The sequence below is a fragment of the Dasypus novemcinctus genome, chromosome 4, assembly GCF_030445035.2.
Source record: "Dasypus novemcinctus isolate mDasNov1 chromosome 4, mDasNov1.1.hap2, whole genome shotgun sequence".
Taxonomy (NCBI): Eukaryota; Metazoa; Chordata; class Mammalia; order Cingulata; family Dasypodidae; genus Dasypus; species Dasypus novemcinctus.
This window is the reverse complement of record NC_080676.1, coordinates 139,594,920-139,616,191: the sequence shown is the minus strand read 5'-3', so window position 1 is coordinate 139,616,191 and position 21,272 is coordinate 139,594,920. Positions and strand designations below refer to the sequence as shown.

The window sequence follows — 21,272 nt, the reverse complement described above, 5'->3', positions numbered from 1 at the left end:
GTTGAAATCAGAAGCAGACATGTAGCCCATCCTCTCAAATTTGGGGCCCAGATCAGTCATTCCAATTACACTCCCTAAAGATTAGCCCACCTAGAAAGTTTGTTAACACATTTCAAGATGCATAATTTCTTTTCGGCTTAATATAAAAGGTGATGATTCTGTTATTCAAATGGCAGCTCCTACTCTTTCCTTCTATGAATGAATCAATACAGATTCTGGGTTTTATATATTGTATATCGGTCTTCTCCAATGAAATGCAAAGGCTACAATTCATGCCTATAAAGAGAAATAGAAAATGTCCATGCTGGATAACAAAGTGGAAAATTGTCAACTAAATGTCAGTGAAAAATTTAATATGGCTATAACAGTTTTCTAAACTCTTTAAATGTTTATACGTTTTGCCTAATTTATCCAGAAAACCATGGTAGATTTTCCCTTTTCTGAAAGTGGAACCTGATTTTAGTATTTAAAGTCCTGAAGATTATGTAATTCGTTGCCCTGAAGATAACGTCTGTATAAATAAACGTTTGTTTTAGACAGCTGTATTTGGACACAAAGCTGCTTAAATCTTTTAACATCATAGTTTCGTTTACTCATGTGGAACACCATATGCAACACTGTAGAAATACACACTTTGGGGGGTAAAACTAGTTCTGTTACCTGAAAAGAATGTCTATGCAGCTCATTTTCTTTCTCCTAGTTTATTATTCACATTTACAACTGATAATTTGACAAGCGCTGACAACTGCTTTTTGTAGAATCATCTATGCTAGATAATACATATGCTACTAAAACCTCACTTCAACATTTGGCTAAAAGAATGTGATTAAAATGTCTACACACATCATTTGTGATTTTACTTGTTTTTCACTTTATTTGCTAGGAGAATCAAAATGGAATGATTTTGTGTTTATTTCTTCAACCTTGGTAAAATGTATTGAAATATCTTAGAATATTCGTTATCTAGGTCTAAACAAGTGCAATTATTTGACTCATAATTCCAACTATACTATACATAAAGTAGGCTATAATATTAGCCTAATTAAAACTTTTAATTGTCACAATGAGGAATATTGGTGTTTGAAAATAATACTAAACACTCACTGAATTCTTGCTATCACCCAGGTACTGTTTAAAACTTTTTATATTATCTATTAACATATGTTACCCTTACAACTTCCCTTTCCAGGAGATATTATTTTTATCCCTACTTTACATATGAGCAAACTAATGCACAAAGAGATTAAGTAAATTATCTGTCACACTATTAATTACAAAGCAGTATAACCAAAATTCAGTCCATGGAATCTGACAGCAGAATCAAGGCTCTGTGCCAAAATACATAGTCATCTATCAGAAGCAATGGAAAAGTACTGAAGAGTTAAGTACTTAACGTGACCATGAGATTTAAATTCTAATATTATTATAGCTCTATCCCTCATTATATGGTTTACTTTTCTGGGTCTCCAAATATTTGTAACAGTCAATCTCAACCAAACCTTCCATATCTACCCAATGAAGATGATCTTCTTTGGTAGTGCCAGTTTCCTTAATGTTCAAAAATGTTGCCGGTCTGGGGGGATTCCTCAGCTACTAGGATGACTTCCATAATTTCCTTTGTTCTAATTTATTTTTCATAGAACTAGTTCATGATACTAAATTTGATGACATGTCCTAGTCTGTCAGACAAATGTTTCTCAAATATCTGTGAAGAACAAATAATGTTTGTTGGGCTACTAATTGTGTAAAAATTTGACAATAACAATAACAACATGTATATAAATATACCTGTATGTGTATTTATATATGTACATACATGTATGTGTGCTTGTATGGAAGGATAGATGAAGACCGAGAGATAAATGATAGCTAAATAGACAGATAGATAAAATGATCTACAGATGATCCCTATGTATTTGACCTTGGGTGTACTGCTTACTTCTTCACACCAGGCTATAACTGAGGATGCAATGTCCACACCAGCACCAAATTTCAATTCCTACACATCCAAATGCTTAAAAAATAGCCCAAATAAGTACATTTTAGCTATTTAGAGTCTACCTACTTTGCATCCCCACAAAATTGCACCTAGTGTCTGCTGGCCATAAGGAAGATAAGCTCTGGGGCTATAAGGATCCCAAGCTCCTTTGGGCCATTGGAGCTCTCTGACCCAGAGACTCCATCCTGTGTTGACTGAATGGTATTACTCAGTGTGGAGTGAGTTGATATCCAGTGTGTTGTGGGAATAAAGGCTGAGGCACAACATAGACTAACAGCAAATTAATATTGTATTACTTACACAGCAGAAAGGGTTGAAAAGAGCAGGAGAAAAGATGTCACTGCCAGTCCGCTGGACAGGTTAAGTGCTCAAGGTGTCAGAGGATGGACAGCAGCTCCACATGCCTCTCTTTGTGTTAGAGTTGAGAGAAACCTGTACTGCCTGCATGATGGATTATTATACACTCCAGCAGTAGGGGCCCTGCAAATGAGCAGCCTTTATGCCCAGGCAAGCAGCTGGGGCTGGTTAAGTGTTCCCTGGCTGCTTCTGGTCTCTTGCTGAAATAGAAACTTAGCAAACACATGCATGCGAACAGAGTGGAACCATAAACGCCTATACACAAACAAGCAAGAGGGCTTAAGTGAAGGCTAGTGGAAGGTGGCTGCTGAGTGTGTCTCTGACTTCCCAATACCCAAACACATAAGGGAGTCTTTTGATTCCCTTTTCCCCCAGAGTTCTCTTGCCCTGTTTCTCTTTCTGCCTGGTCCCTTGTACTGCAGTCTCTGGAGAGACTCCTGCTACACTACACCTTCCAAGCAAACCTTTCCAAGCATCACCCAAATAAACTTGGTGGGTTATTGCTATCAAGGCTTCAGATTTTTTTGATCAGCTCTGAAATCCTTGAATTCACAACAAAGAAAACATAGAAATTAGAAAATAGTGTGCCCAGTAAATTATAGAATATTCTCAGTTTTTATTTATATTTAGATAGAGTACATTAAGAATCAAATCAAAACCACAATGATATGCCACTTTACACTTACAAAATGGTATTATTAAAAGGAAAAAAGAGAAAAGAAAAAAGTGCTGGCAAGGATGCAGAGAAATAGGAAACCTAATACACTGTTGGTGAGAATGTAAAATGGTAAAACTGTTGTGGAAAATATTTCAGTGATTCTTCAGAAAGTTTAGTATAGAATTACCATAGCACCCCACCACCCCACTCCTACATATATACCCAGCAAAAATTGAAAGTAGAGATTTAAACATATATTTTCACACCAAGTTTATTAGCAGCATTCTTCACAGTTGCTAAAAGCAACTCAGGTGTCTATCAATGAATGAATGGATAAACAAAATGTGGTATATAGATATAATGAAATATTATTCAGGCATAAAAAGGAATGAATTCTGATACATATGACAACATGGATGAAACTGGAAGACATCGTGTGGAGAGAAATGTTAGACACAAAAGGACAAATGTTATTAAATAATTAGAATAAAAAACTCAAAGTAAAAAAAAAAATAGAATATAGGGAATGCGAAGATAATGCTTTATTGTTACAGAATTTCTGTTTGGGGTGATGGAGTAAATTTAGCAATAGATGGTGGTAATGGTAGTACAACATTGTAAATGTAACTAACAGCACTGAATTACATATTTGAATGTGGTTAAAGAGGGGAAATTTTAGGTTGTATAAATGTTACTAGGGAAATGGATTTGGCTCAACTGATAGAGCATCCTCCTACCATATGGGAGGTCCAGGGTTCAAACCCAGGACCTCCTGACCCATTTGGTAAGCTGTTCCACGGGTAGTGCTGATGTGTGCAAGGAGTACTGTGTCATGCAGGAGTATTCCTGTGTAGGGGAGCCCCATGCACAAGGAGTGTGCCCTGCAAGGAGAATCATCCCATGCAAAAAAAGCGCAACATGCCCAGGAGTGGTGCTGCACATGCAGAGAGCTGATGCAGCCAGATGGTGCAATAAAAAGAGACACAGATTCCCAAGAATGCAAGACACAGTTTGACAAGAATGCAAGCGGACGCAGAAGAACACACAGCAAATGGACAGAGAGAGCAGATAACGGGGTAGGAAGAAGGGGAGAGAAATAAAAAAAAAATTTTTTAAATCTAAAAAATAATAATAAATGTTACTAGAATAAAAATGAAAAAAACAACATAGTAGTATACAATACAAAAAATGAACCCTGATGTAAACTATGGACTATAGTTAAATTTATGATTATAATATAATAATATTGTTTAGTCAACTGTAACAAATGTAGCATATTAATGCAAAGTGCTAATAATAGAGACAAGTGTGGGGTTGTACATGGGAATTGTATTTTTAGCATGATTTTTCTGTAAACTTACAAGTTTTCTGGTAAAATAATAAATTATTTAAAACAAAAATACACATAAGCACTTTGCAAGCTGATGTGGCTCAGTGGTTAAGTGCTTACTTCCCACATGCAAGATCCCAGGTTCAGGGACCATGACATTATATTGGGCTTCAAATTTCGGGGAGTTCTGGATCACAGAGTGTTTCAACAATGGCAATGGAGGGATACTGGTATGGGATACCAATGACAGATGATATATGACTGACAGGGAGCTGTACAGAACATATGTCCAGGGTGCATGGTAATGTTTGGATATACTCATAGTGGCAACAATTAAAAACCACAGTAGGGGGGGTACTGGGTTCCTGGCCAGTGGTGCTCTGTCGTGGTCCCTAGGGGAGCAGCGACAGTCTCCCAGGTACAGTGGTGGGGACCGGGAGGGAGTGAGGGTTCAACAGTGAGCCCCTGATACTAATGACTATGCTTGTGAGCTGATAAACCCAAAATAATAACAAGGCCTAGAGCAACTTTGTGCCTGGGAATTTCCTTCTGTCAGCCTTCATGTTACTCAAATGTGGCCAGTCTCGAAGCCAAACTCAGCATGTAAATGCAATGCCTTCCCCCCAGCGTGGGACATGACACCCGGGGATGAGCCTCCCTGGCAACGAGGGACCACTATCAACTACCAACTGATGATGCAACTGGAAAATGACCTTATACGGAAGGTTCAATGCGGATCAGCAGAATATCCATGTCTACATAAAATACCATGACTTTAAAATGCTGTTTGACCTAAAGTAAGGGGGAAATGGAAAGGAGAAATGAGTTTATATGGCTACGAGTTTCTAAAAAAGAGTCTGGAGGCTGGCAGAAGGTTTGCCCTCATGCACAACTGAGCAGAGTCAGAGAGACAGATAAAGCAGATACAACCCCCAGATATTGGTTCCTTTGAGGGCTAAAGAGACCCATGGGAGTTATGGTCATGGCCGATGGGGTTAACTACCAGGGCAGATGGCCCCTCTTTGGAAATGGTGTTTATGTGTGATGAATCTGGACTCAGATGGGATCTCCCTTCATAAGACTTTCATGCTAATGTGCTGGAGGTGCAGTTAATGTTGGGGTTTAAGATATATTTAGGGGATTTGAATCTCTGGACTGACAATGTGATAGCCAGATCCTGAGCCTCAACAGACTCCAGCACCTACAATCTGATTTATTGGACTTACCACACTCAGCTAAGATGGAGGTGAAGAAGGACAACCACCACACCATGGAGCCTAGAGTGATTACAACTGAAAATGGGAGGATTGCATCCAGCATCCAGGTGGAATCTGAGCCTCCTCTTGACATAAAGGTGCAATGGACACAACCAATCCAGTGTCCACATAGAAGAGGTGGCATTGGATTGGGAAAAGTGGACATAATGGACAAAGGGTATGGGGAAAGGCAGGAAGAGATGAGAGGTGGAGGCGTCTTCGGGACATGGAGCTGCCCTGGATGGTGCTTCAGAGGTAATCACCGGACATTGTAAATCCTCACAGGGCCTACATGATGGAATAGAGGAGAGTATGGGCCATGATGTGAACCAATGTATATGAGGTGCAGAGGTGCCCAAAGATGTACTTACCAAATCCAATGGATGTGTCATGATGATGGGAACGAGTGTTGTTGGGGGGGGGGAGAGGGGGGGGTGGGGGGGGTGGGGTTGAATGGGACCTCACATATATATTTTTAATGTAATATTATTACAAAGTCAATAAAAAATAAAAAAATTAAAAAAAAAAATAAATCAAGAAGTTTCAAAAAAAAAAAAAAAAAAGATCCCAGGTTCAATCTCCGGCCCTGGTACATAAATAAATAAATAAATAAATAAATAAATAAATAAATAAATAAATAAATAAGTAAGTAAATAAGTAAATAAATAAATAAATAAATGTGTAGCACAAATAAAGCCTTTCTCATTGCTAATTCTAAATTTTAAAGGATTTTTAATACATGTGTATACATGTGTAATACAAATCTCACAAGTCCAAATGATCTTAAGATATTAATACAGGTTCTCTTACAGTTAAACTGTAGTACTATTTTAAAACTAAAACTGTGGTGATACCATATTCAGGAGTTATTAAAGTAATACCTTCCCTCATCTGGCAAACTAAATTTTTGTTTCATTGCATAAATGTTCTATTTTATTCTCTTTCTTATAAGAAAGATACACCAGATTCTTTTTTTCAAATTTTTTAAAATTTTTATTGAAGTATATCATTCATGTATGAACACAGAAAAATAGTAAGTATATAGTAAAAATTGCAAACTTACGAAATAAACATACATAACATCACACAGGGGTCTCATACATCACCCCTCCACCAACTCTTTGCACTGCTATGAAACATTTGTTACAAACTATGCAAGAGCATCATCAAAATATTTCTACCAACTATATTCCTTATCTTACATTTGGGGTATTTTCCCCCACCCTATACTATTTTTTAAAAATATTTTTTTGTTACAGATAATGTGAACTTGCAAAACAATCATACAGATGTATAGATTTCCCATACAACTTCACCCCCTGGTAGAAAATTTGTTACAGATTGTGAGATAATATCATCAGACTATTACCACCAATCATAGTCCATAGCATACATTTGGCACACTTTTTCCATATACCTCCATCATCAACACAGTGTTCAAAGTCTAGTCTTAAAAGGAAGAAATTTTCCAGTTTACAGAGATAGGCAGAATGTAAGCTATTTATACTGTTTCTACTATTTCTGATTTAGTTAGATATTTTACAGCTTTATGAAACATAGAAGGGTATATTTGTCAAACAAAAACCTACTTAGTAAACACCATTAGCCAAACATCTGCTGTCTTTAGAGGAAGATATGTTTTAGATGGCAACAGGCAGGGGAGATGATGCTTCTGGGCTAAATATTTCCATTCAGCCTCTTCACAACTTTGTAGAATATTTTCCCTTTGGTTACTGTCATTCACTATCAAACATATTCCATGCTTCTATGACTAAGGTAAAAAATATATGTTTTAATGTTTGCTCTTTTCACATCTTATACAAACACACAATAGCACATTTTGCCTTTCCATAAGCATATAAATATTAAGTTATTCAGATAATCAAAATAATAATTACACATGTATACACAAATTAGCACTTTGCAAAAATCCATTCAGCTCATGATTTGTTCACTTATTTTCTTTATGTATTATATCAATACAACTTTTTAGATCTAAAATGAAATGTTATCCTTCATAAAAGTAGCAAATTAGCATCTAATACCTACAAATATATCTAAAAAATATGAAAAACACATGAACATTGAAAAATACTAAATGTTATTGTGAGATGTTAAGGAATGCCAAAATAATTGGAGGCATATGACATGTACACAGATGGAAACAGTATAGTATAAAGATGTCAATTCTCCCTAAATAGATCTAAAGACTCAATTCCACTTTAGTCAAAATTTCAGCAAGTATTAATTTAATCTAATACTTGGACTTATTAGTTAATTATTTAAATAAATGCAAAAAAATAATATACCTTCCATCTAAAAGTTTATATCTATTATAGATTAGTTATATAATCATTTACCTGATCTGATTTCATGATTAAAAAGATGAACGCCATCCCCACTTTTACCAGCATTTCATCCAAGCAGTTAAATGACTCTTTCTGCGGAAGGAGATTCATTTCTCTAGTTTAAGAGCTATTATTTTTACATTTTTATGCTTATTCGAATCCAACCACACCTGAGAACTGTAGCTATTTAAACTGTAACAATAATTTAAAGGCTATGAGGATTAAAGAAATGATACCATAGCAGAATTTTTATAAGAAAATAAGAAAGGGTCTAAATGTAGTTGATTCTGAGCTGAAAATTTGCACTTACAGCAAAAGTAAAGGCACTGAATCAAAATGCTGATGTACCAAAGACCAACTTTGACTTTTTAAGAGTTCCATCCAGTGACAGTGTTGTTGTTGTTGTTGTTGCTGTTGTTGTTGTTGTTTTAAAATATCCATCATTTATACTTCCAGAATGTGTTATTAATGTACTCTGGTAGGTAAATACATTATTTTTTCTCTTGGAAGTTGCAAAGCATGAAAAGGAAATAATTTATCATTTTTTTAGTAAAGGAAAATGTTATTTTAACTGCCACAAACATTTTGAAGAATATTCACATATATTTCACTTATAAAGCAATTATTAGCATTCATATGTATGCCTTTTTTACTCTTCTTAAACACCTATGCCTTTTTTACTCTTCTTAAACACTAATGACAAAGAGTCATTATTCATCTTTATTTGTAAACATCCTTTTATTTGTCCACATTAATACCATTGGTATATCTGCATTTATTCATAAACTATTGTCTGAATGAATATATACTGTTGTAAATTATTTACCACTCACTTATATAATAGCTCAACACTGATTACCATAAAGTCCAATAGATGTCCCCCTATACATACAAATATGTATAAATTTATTATTGTATATACATAAATGTATTGTGTATGTATGTATCAGGTTATTAAAATCAATCATCTATTCTATAATGATATGAACACACTTTATATTTAAATGTAGTATTGAAGATTTTATTTATTGAGATGTCAATTTTGTTTTTGCTATTCAGATAAAATGTAAAGTGACTGTTCATGTATATTAGTCCTTGCAGGTTTATACAAGGTTTTCCCTAAATATAAAATAATTATATTTTTAAATAAATGTATTTTCACTATTTTGCTGTTTTGGTGAATAATTGAGCCATATGATGATTATTTATTTTTACTTGCTGTAAATTTATTTCTCTATTTAAAACAAGGCACAGGTTTTTTTCATGTTTATTTAGATTATAGAGCTAATAGAACTAGATCATGTGCTAATAATATCAAGCTAATATCATGCGCTTGAACTTTTTTGAGCAATTGACCTTTTTCCCACTATTTTTATGTGCTGTTGTTTTAACCCAAGTCCTCTATATTGTAAAATCATCTCATTCTTCATTATAAAGACCAAGCAAATTGATGGGAACAGATGAGCTCAAATAACATCCCTTTGGAGAAATATTTCAGAGTCTGACCTTTAGAGTATTCATTAGTAGAACTTTCAGGTAAGTTAAATTCTTATAAGGATTATTCAAAACTTTTTTTTTTTTTGTCTTTGAAAGGCATGGATGGATTTTATTTATTACCCTATAACTACAATTTAATTTGAGTTAAAATATAGGCAACACATAAAAATCCCTATTCTGCTACCATGTAATATAATTCTCCTTTGTGAATATTGTGATAAGCTAATGAAAACTCTATGCCATCATACACTCTGGGCTCGCGTAGGGGGGTATTTTATAATTCTTATTGTTTGTGAAATCTCAACACATGTAAGATTTTCCTACACCTGGCAAAGATATCAAAGCATGCATATTAGCTTATTGAACCCTTACATTCATATTGGAGCCTCAAAGTTACAAGCAGAATTATTTAAAAATTCATGAAGTTGCATGTCATCCTTGCAAAGGAGCCATGCTAATCTTCTCTGAATTGTTCCAATTTTAGTATATGTGCTTCCAAAAAGTGCACTATTCCAAATATTTTGACCATTTATATTTGATCACCTATATTGTCTGAAATTGTCAGAGGAATTAACTCTATTTTTAAAAAATTAACAAACATTTAAATATTGAATCATTATTTTATTATTTTTTATTTGGATTTTCCATCATCTATTATGTTCCCAAACCAGAAGATTTATTTCTTTAGAAGTTTAAAGAAAATATTATCAGTTTTTAGGTAGTTTCAAGTGCTTATAATTATAAGCTGGCATTATAATTATATTGGGAAGATCTGTTCTAAACATCCAGTTAAAATGCAAATATTGCCATCTTAGATAAATAAAGCAAGATCCCACTAAACATTGCCTACAAGGAATCATCTTTATATGTGAAGATACTAGTAGTTTAAAGGAAGAGCATTTAAACAATATAACATGCTAACACTAATCGAAAGAAAGCTGATATTACTATGTTAATCTGAGGCAAGGAAATTTGAGAGCAAAGAATGTTATAAGAAGGTCACTTCATAATGACAAAGGGGTAAATTTATAGAGCCTAAGAAATCTAAATAACAATACAACAACAACAACAAAAACAAAGAAACAGAAACCAAAAAAAATGATAGACCATAAATAGAAATGAGAGTTTGAGATTTAAACACCCCTCTCATAATAAAAGATAGGACAAATATATAAATAATCAGTCAGTATTTAGAAGACTTTAAAAACACTGTCAACGAAACTGGCCTAACAGAAATGTATATAACATTCTACCTAATAACTGAAGAATACATATTCTTTACAAGTACACTCAGAACATTTTTTAGAATCAATCCTATTTGGGACTATAAATTAGATCTTAATAAATTTCAAAGGATTGAAATCATACAACATGTGTTCTCTGATTCAAAGAAATTAAATTAGATATCAATAATAGAAATATACATGAAAATTCTCAATATGGAAAATTAGTAACATATTTTTTGAAAAATCTTAAAATGTTATTAAGAAATATTTTTGAAGTTAAATATATTAAAAACAAATAACAAGTTTTGGAATCTAGCTAAGGAACTTTTAAGAGAGAAATTTATAGAACTGGAAGCCTATATTAGAAAAGAAGAAGTGTTTTAGCTTTAAAACAGAAAACAACTAGAACAAAACACCTAAAATAAACATAAGAAAGAAAAAAATAATAAAGAAAAGTAAAAGCATACATAATGAAATAGGTAAGAGAAAAACCATAGGAAATTAATGAAACTAAAAATCACACTCTTTTAGAGGAACAATAAAATTGATAAAACTCTAAATAAGGGGTTAAGGAAAAAAATAGAAAAACCTCAAATTAATAATATCAAGGGTAATTTCTTTTACCATTTTAAAAATTTACTAAATCTGTATTTAAATTTCTCCTTTCCTTATATATATTTTTCTTGTTTAGACTTACTAGAAGTTTATCAACTTTTAAAATATTTTCAAAAGCCAAGTATTGGAATTGCTCATTTTCACTGTTGTTTTACCATTTTCTAGGATATGTCTGCTCTGAACTTTGACATCACTTAGTAAATGAGCCTAGGAAGGGAAACATATTGCTATACAAGTGTAGTAGGCAAAATTCTCAATTAGCTCTCAGGTTTTCCCTTTCTTGCATAGAGGCCATAGGCAGGACTGAATTTAATGGATTTTAGTACCATGATTAGAAAATATTGTATGGCATAGTTAACGTTAATATAGGGGGATTGTTTGGGAGATCTTGACCTAATCACATGGGCTCTTTAACAGCCAAGCGTTTTCTCTTATTGATTGTAAAAATGGAAATCAGAGACTTGAAACATTAGAAGGATTTGACACAACGGTGTTGGTTTGAAGATGGAGGAGCCTATAGCAAGGCAAGCAGGTAGCAATTAGAAGCTGAAAACAACTTCCAGATGATATGCAGAAAGGATTTGGGGACCTTAGTCCTAAAGTCAAATGGAATTTAATTCTTCCAACAACATAAATTGGAAGTGGATTTTCCCTCTTAGTACCCACACACAAGAATTTAGAACATATGGTACTTTATTGCTGGTCTTCTGATACCCTAAGCTTTGGACAGTAGGCAGAGACTGGAAGAATTTTGAAGAGCGTGACAGATAAATCCTAGAGTGCCTTGAACAGATTTTTAGTAGAAATATGGAAATTAAAGATGCTGCTAGTATCGTAGGGATGGCTACCAGTCATCCTGGGTCCTTGATTTTTGTTTTTGCTTTTGTCACATGGCAATGTACATGGTGGCCTATTCTGGCTCCTCTCCTCATCTGACTTTCAATCTGCCTATAAAAGAATCCAGTAATCCAGATTAAAGCCTAACCCAATTTAGAAGAATCACACCTTAACTGAAGTAACATCTTGGAAGAGTCTTCTTTGCAATGAGTCCACACCCACCAGTGTAACCAAGACCACTTTTCCAAACTGGGTTCACAATTCAATCTATCACACAAATATTTAAATAGAAGATAATAACTGGTGATGGGGGAAAAAAAAAAGATGCTACTAGCAAGGACTCAGAAGGAAGTGAGGAGTATTACAGAGAAATATAAAATCACCCTTGAAAAAGCCTAAATTACTAAAAATGAGCAAATAGTTCAAATATGAACTTAAAAATATTAACATTGTGTACTCAGAAATAAGTGAGAAACATGCAGTGGCAGAATCTTAGCAAAACTGAGCCTTGAAGCTTAATAGAAAAAAGAATTCATAAGCAATAATCTTAAATATCGAGCTGAGTTTATTTCCTAGCAAAGTATTTCTGATGCTTACATGAAAGGAAGAAGATAAATTAAGAGGGGAACTCAAACAAAAAAGGAACCAGGACCTGATGATTTGGGAAATTCTGAATATATACAGCTGGCAAATTATGCTAAAATTCAGAAAAGATTGTTGAAAGTGTAACAGGAAAAGGTTGAGTGTGACTGTATAACCTTTTGCTGTATCCTCACAAAAATCTTGAATCAGATTTTAAATATAAGGAGTTTGCATTATAGAGGTTTTCAATCAAACCTCAAGGCATCTAGGAAGTATAACTCTCAGCCATCAGACTAGAATCCAAAACCAGAGAAAATAGGACTTGAAAAAGATTTGTGGATGTCTAACACAGACAATTCATACTGCATCCAGGGAGATCCACAAAGATCTTGAGAAAATTATTTCAGCATTAACAGAAAGGGGCAGACATAGGAAAAAATGTAATGAAGTTTTTAAACTCCTAAAGTCTGTTGACAGGAAGCAGGTTGATATAACTACTCATTTGCAAATAAATGCTACCTTTCATCAAAAAGAAAAGATGACTCAGAGGGTTGAACCAGCAGATCAGAGGGAAGAATTCAGAGCCCAGACAATGGAGCCCAGAGCCATGGAGGATAATTTCCAGACTTTAAAAACTTATGGATTTTGCTTCACTGGATTTCAAAACTGTTTTGGACTGGTGAACTTATTGACCTTCCATTCCCACATTTTATGAACCAGGGTGTCTGCAACTGTTATCTTTTTTTTTTTTTTTTTTTTACCTAGTCATTGAACTTAGATTTATTTCCTAAATATGTAAATTATTTTTGTGGTTACCAGTGTGCCAAGTATTGTATTTCTTCATTGTTTATATATGTGAATTATCTTTTTTTTATTGACTTTGTAATAATATTACATTAAAAATATATATATGAGGTCCCATTCAACCCCCCCCACCTCTCCCCCCCCCCCCCAGCAACACTCGTTCCCATCATCATGACATATCCATTGCATTTGGTAAGTACATCTTTGGGCACCTCTGCACCTCATGGTCAGTGGTCCACATCATGGCCCATACTCTCCCCGATTCCATCCAGTGAGCCCTGTGAGGATTTACAATGTCCGGTGATTGCCCCTGAAGCACCATCCAGGGCAGCTCCATGTCCCAAAGACGCCTCCACGTCTCATCTCTTCCTGCCTTTCCCCATACCCATCAGTCACCATGTCCACTTTTCCCAATCCAATGCCACCTCTTCTATGTGGATATTGGATTGGTTGTGTCCATTGCACCTCTATGTCACGATCTTGTACCTGCCCCAACATTTCCTATTGAGAATGTTGAGGGCAGATAACTTGTCTCTTATAGAATAACAGGTCTACAGAAGGAGAAGAACTCATCCCCAAGAGCCATGTCTTATCCACATATAATTTAGATGATTTTGATGATGAGATTTTGGATTTTGACATTATGAGATTTGGATGAGAGTTTAGACCTTGGAGCTTATAAGATTTAGATGAAATTTTTGGACTTAAACCAATGCTGTAATGGGATGAGTAATTTGGACACGTTAGGGTAAGGTAAATGTATTTTGCAGTTTAGAAGAATGTTACTCACTGGGGGGTAGACTATAATAGGCAGAATTTTAAAGGTGTCCCAAAGATATTCATTCCCTTGTTATTCAAACACACAGTCATCAGGGTACAGTTGTGAAAGGATTTTTCAACTGTGTTCAAAGTTGCATGTCTGTTGAAAATAAGAAACAGAGATTACCTGGGTTGGCCTGAGCCAATCAAGTATCATATGAGTCTTTGTTATTTTTTATTTTTTTATTTTTTATTGAAGTATACCATTCATACATGAACACACATAAACAATAAGTGTATAGTAAAGTTTGTGAACTTACAAAATAAATGTATGTAACATCACACAGAGGTCTCATATATCATCCGTCCACCAACTCTTTGCATTGGTGTGAAACATTAGTTACAAACTATGCAAAAGCATCATCAAAATATTATTACCAACTATATTCCTTATCTTACATTTGGTGTATTTTTCCCCAACCCATACTGATTTAATATGTTTTGTTACAATTAAAAACCACAGTAGGGGGGGTACTGGGTTCCTGGCCAGTGGTGCTCTTTCGTGGTCCCTAGGGGAGCAGCGACAGTCTCCCAGGTACAGTGGTGGGGACCGGGAGGGAGTGAGGGTTCAACAGTGAGCCCCTGATACTAATGACTATGCTTGTGAGCTGATAAACCCAAAATAATAACAAGGCCTAGAGCAACTTTGTGCCTGGGAATTTCCTTCTGTCAGCCTTCATGTTACTCAAATGTGGCCAGTCTCGAAGCCAAACTCAGCATGTAAATGCAATGCCTTCCCCCCAGCGTGGGACATGACACCCGGGGATGAGCCTCCCTGGCAACGAGGGACCACTATCAACTACCAACTGATGATGCAACTGGAAAATGACCTTATACGGAAGGTTCAATGCGGATCAGCAGAATATCCATGTCTACATAAAATACCATGACTTTAAAATGCTGTTTGACCTAAAGTAAGGGGGAAATGGAAAGGAGAAATGAGTTTATATGGCTACGAGTTTCTAAAAAAGAGTCTGGAGGCTGGCAGAAGGTTTGCCCTCATGCACAACTGAGCAGAGTCAGAGAGACAGATAAAGCAGATACAACCCCCAGATATTGGTTCCTTTGAGGGCTAAAGAGACCCATGGGAGTTATGGTCATGGCCGATGGGGTTAACTACCAGGGCAGATGGCCCCTCTTTGGAAATGGTGTTTATGTGTGATGAATCTGGACTCAGATGGGATCTCCCTTCATAAGACTTTCATGCTAATGTGCTGGAGGTGCAGTTAATGTTGGGGTTTAAGATATATTTAGGGGATTTGAATCTCTGGACTGACAATGTGATAGCCAGATCCTGAGCCTCAACAGACTCCAGCACCTACAATCTGATTTATTGGACTTACCACACTCAGCTAAGATGGAGGTGAAGAAGGACAACCACCACACCATGGAGCCTAGAGTGATTACAACTGAAAATGGGAGGATTGCATCCAGCATCCAGGTGGAATCTGAGCCTCCTCTTGACATAAAGGTGCAATGGACACAACCAATCCAGTGTCCACATAGAAGAGGTGGCATTGGATTGGGAAAAGTGGACATAATGGACAAAGGGTATGGGGAAAGGCAGGAAGAGATGAGAGGTGGAGGCGTCTTCGGGACATGGAGCTGCCCTGGATGGTGCTTCAGAGGTAATCACCGGACATTGTAAATCCTCACAGGGCCTACATGATGGAATAGAGGAGAGTATGGGCCATGATGTGAACCAATGTATATGAGGTGCAGAGGTGCCCAAAGATGTACTTACCAAATCCAATGGATGTGTCATGATGATGGGAACGAGTGTTGTTGGGGGGGGGGGGGAGAGGGGGGGGTGGGGGGGTGGGGTTGAATGGGACCTCACATATATATTTTTAATGTAATATTATTACAAAGTCAATAAAAAATAAAAAAATTAATAAAAAAAAAATATGTTTTGTTACAGATACTGTGAACTTGTAAAACAATCATACAGATATGTAGATTTCCCATACAACATTTGTTACAGATTATGAGATAATATATCAGACTATTATCACCAACCCAGAAGTGGTTGAAAATTGAGGTTGAAGGTACAAATGCAAGAGAGCCTTCTGTGAGCTACAGCAGATATACGTCACCTTTGCAGGGTGATGGGAATGTGGAGAAACATGGGAAAACTACAATTGGTGTGACCTATAGACTGTGGTTAACAGCAATGCTATAATATTCTTGCATCAATGCCAAGCTGTACTGTGTTGATAATGGAGGTGTATGGAAAAAATGTGCCATACAAGTCCTTTGAGGTCAGAGTTTTTGTTAGCTTTTGGAAAAGAAGTCAAAAATATTCAAAGCATGAGGGAATCTGAAAGAAGGGAGGCTCTTCATTGCTGAAATGAAAGATGTATTCATTACCCAGGTATGCTGTAACAAAGTAACATAAACTGGTAGATTTGAAAAAATACAAATTTATTTGTTCACAGTTCTGGAGGCTAGAAGTCTGAACTCAAGGTGTCAGTAAGATCATGCTCCCTCTGTAGGTTCTAGGGAAGAATCCTTTCTTGCCTCTTCTAACTTCTGATAGTTTACAGCAATGTTTGGTGTTCTGGAGTGTAGATGCATCACTGCATTCTCTACTTCCACCATCACATGGTATTTTCCCTGTGTGTTTCTATGTTTCTTCTTATAAGACATCAGTCATATTGTACTTAGACCCAACCTAATCCAGTCCGATCTGTAAAGGCTTTGTTTCCCAATAAAGTTCCTTCACAGGTGCAGTGGTTTAGGACTCAATATAACTTTTGAGCACCACACTTCAATATACAACCATCTGCCTTCTGGCCTCCCAAAATTCAGGTACTTCCCATGTGGAAAAATCTCCACCTTAACATTCCCCAACGTTTTAACCAATTCGACCTTCAACTCTAAGTCCTAATTCTCATCTAAATATCAACCCAAAAAGTCTCAAATGTCATCATGTAAGTTGAGTATGGGTGAAATTCTAAGTACAGTCCATCCTGAGGCAAAAATCCTCTATGTTTAAATACTTAAGGAACTGCTTCTAAAATACAATGTTGTGGCAGGCATAGGGTAGATATAAACATTCCCAAAGAGAAAACATGGAAGAATAAAAGGAGACAGATCCCAAGCAAATTTGAATCCAGATGTACAACACGATTTTAATATAACCAAATTCATATCTGCAAGTTTACTCAGTAACATGAAACTATATCTGTTTGATTTTATACCTCAGTATTTACCTTATAGCACCATAGAAACTTGAATTTTGGCAAAGTAAGTAAATAGTAGTGTTTTAATTCTTATTATATTTTTTAAAAGGCAATGTGTGCAGTTGCAATATTTTACATGATTTTGATGCCTTCTGAATAAGCTGTGATTCCACTTTACAGTTGTGTGATGCAGTGAAAATGAACTTTTCACAAATGCAGTACCCTTTGTATTTTATCTGGCTAAGTTTGCATATGTGTATTTGGAAAACTAAATTTTTTGTATTAAAAAGTTTCTTGTAGACAGATGTTTGACTATATAAATTGCATCCTTTGTAAACTTAGTACACACACATACATATAAATAAATATACCTAAAATAATACTTCCTAAATAAGATATGAAATGAGATTATTTCCATTTTCTAAGAATTTTGGCTAAGTTGTCAGAACAGAACTATGAATTATTTTTTGTTTTTGTTCAATTTTAGTTTACTAATTCACTCTTCAGCACTGTCTTAACTGCCATGAATCAGAGTTATTGAATTTTCAATTTTGGCAATATTGTTTCTTTTACACACATTTATTTCTTAAATCTGCTATAGAATCTTTCATAATATCTCCTTTTCTGAATATTTTTCTGATCTTATTTTTATTTATTTACACATTATAAACATAATTCTTTTCTATTCTGTGTATGGTAATTCCAAACATAAATAATACTTGTTCATTTCCTTCTAGGTACTTAGAAAGCTCATATTTATACTAAAATGCTGTGCATGGCAATATTTGTATCCTCTAAGATGTCAAAAGCTTTCTTTACCATGCTTCTCACTTTTACCAAAATTACCTTGAATGTCCATGTTTATACCAAGCATCTCTTCAATTTAACCTAGATGCATTTAACAAACATCTCAAAATTCTTCCAATTTCTACCTATTACCCAATTCCAGCCCCACTTCCATATTTTAAATATTTATAACAGCAGTATCCCACCTCCTGGTACCAAACCTTGTCTTAGTTTTCTGAGACTTATATAACTAAGTGCCTACAGAAATATATTCTATTACAGTTGTAGAGTCCAACTGTATGAAAATTAAAGTATTGTCAGGACCATGCTCCCTCCAGTCTCAGGGAAATAATTCTTTCTTGTCTCTTCTAACTTCTGGTGATTTCCAGCAATCTTTAAATATTCCTTGGCTTACAGATGCATCATTCCAACTTCTGTTATCAATACATGGCACTTTCCCTGTATGTCTTTGCATTTCTTCTTATTCAGGTAACAGTCATATTTGGTTTAGGGTTTACTTAACCCACTATGACCTTAACTTTTATCTGCAAAAATCCTATTTCCAAATTTGGACACATTCATAGGTACTGGAGATAAAATTTCAATGTATTATTTTGGGGAACTTAATTCAGCCAACAGCAGAGGAAGACATATGGAAGGACCTAAAGCAAATCTCTAGAAGATAAAAGTACCTCCTTGACAGCCAGCAAGAAAGAAGGACCTTAAACCTACAATCAGAATGAATTGAATTCTGCCAACAACCTAAATGAGCTTTACAGTGGATTCTTCCCCAGAGTGTCCATAAGGAGCTCAGCTTGGCCTACACCTTGATTTTAGCTTTGTCAGAATCCAGGCAAACCTAATCACTAGATATTGTTTTAAGCTGTTAAGCTTGTGATCATTTGTTATACTCCAAATGAAAACTAATAGAACCATTTAGCTGAGAAGCAATCTTCCCTCTCTAGAATTTTATTTACTTCTTTCTCATTTCATGCCTTCCAATATAAATAAAATTAAAACATGTTTAATATATCCAGGTTTTTTTCCTAGTTATTATAGCAGTACTATGGTCTGCCATCACTAGCAATATCATACCTAGAAACCAAACTTGATTTTTAAAGTATAAACAGAAAGGAAAGAATAAAAAGAAATACAAATAAAACCAGTTGCATGAAAGAGCAAAGTCATTAAAAACTGAATATATGATTTTGGGGATAACAAATAATTCAGGGAATGCAAAATCAATAGCAAGAAGGTGCTGGTAGAAGAAAAATTTGAAGACATGCAATTTAAAAAAAAGGGCACCTGCCATAAAACATTACTTGAGGTAAGTTATAACAGGTGGGAAACAAAGGAATAGAAAAATGTGGAAACAAGTATGTCTAGAATAAGAGCTTTGTCACAGGCATAGCAACCAATCACTTTATATTGGAGACATGTGTCAAATTCAAACAAGAATGTCTTCACAAAATAAAAAAAAGATGTGGGGTACGGAGTTACTGGAATAGATTTTATGAATGAGGAGAAGAAGGTGAATATAATTGTGCCTATGTTTAGAGATTTTTACAATTTAATTAATAATAACAATAAAATCAAATAAATATCACAAGAACAAAAATTTACTCAGGTAAAGTATGACTCAAATATAAATCATATTATAATTTGGCATGATTTTAATTGATTAAAATGAAAATAAAATGAGTCTGTTTGGCCTGATGCTAAAAAAGCATTTTCATTTAGTGGTCCAGACTTGCAATACTGAACTAAAGTGCCTTTGTCTATGTAGTGAATAATATACAAATTGTCATGATAATACAAATTCATTTTCATTTTCATTTTTTTTAGACAAAACCATGTACAACACCCATAAAACTTATTTTTTGCTATATAGTAGAAATAGCTATTAATGAAAATATCAGATACTAAATAGAGGGCAGACACAAAGAAATGAACACTAATATCTTCACCTTTTCTAAGGCAAAGTCATTATCTAAATGTTGAATAAGTACATACTTTATAAAGATTTTATTGAAATAATAAGGCATGCAGCAAAATAACTACATATAATTATTTAAATAGCAAACTTTGGGATGGGTAGGAGAGAAATAGGAGGATACTTGGTCAATTGCAACTTTATCTTTCATAGTAGGAAGTGAATAGATATGTGGCAATATGAAATGGTAAGAAATCTACTTTCAATTATATTGCTAAAATTACAGATGCAACAATCCTGAAGTGGGTGAGGGTTGTGAGGGCGAAACTTTTTTTTTTTTATTTTAATTTTTAGAGAAGCTTTAAGTTACATATATGTTACATAAAAAATATAGGGGATTCCTTTATATTCCTATATATGCCCCATCTCCTTCCCCTCCCACACTTTTCCACATTAACATCTCCCACCAGTGTGGTACATTCGTTACAACTGATGAACATATATTGAAGCACTGCTACTAACAGTGGATTACATTATAGTTATAGATTACATGATAGTTTACACTCTGCCCTGGATAATTTTATAGGTTATGACAAAATGTATAAAGGCCCATCCCTGGTACCTCCTTAAAAAAGAAAAGTGCCCCATGGGCTATGTTGCATTCTGGAAGCTCTGGGGAAGAACTGCTTCCACAGCTGTTGTTTTTTAATAGCAAGTACTTACATTTTCTCTTTAACAAAAGTTATTGTTTACATAAAGTTTTTTGAATAAGAGTTAATTAAATCACATATCTCAATTTTTCTGTATTCAAGTGAACAATTACAATCACAGGTCATGTCTTCTCGATGACATAAATTAAGAATGTTAAAAGAAATAAGCTACTTTGTTTTTGTTGTGGAAAAAAATCGATGGTAGTGCTCACATTCCATTAAAAATTCTGTTAGAGTTGATGCATTTAAAAATTAATATTAATCATTAAAATCATATGGTTTCCAAGATCCAGTAGTATGTAGTGTTACAAAATTACATATCAATTCTTT

General features: G+C 34.7%; 1 non-coding gene across 1 annotated transcript; it reads right to left on the bottom strand.

The window, feature by feature from the left end:
• Nucleotides 1-9,846: 9,846 nt before the first annotated feature.
• Nucleotides 9,847-9,953, bottom strand: LOC111760635 (U6 spliceosomal RNA). Its single transcript, XR_002794265.1, has one exon. It is a non-coding gene; the product is annotated as a U6 spliceosomal RNA (small nuclear RNA).
• Nucleotides 9,954-21,272: the final 11,319 nt, after the last annotated feature.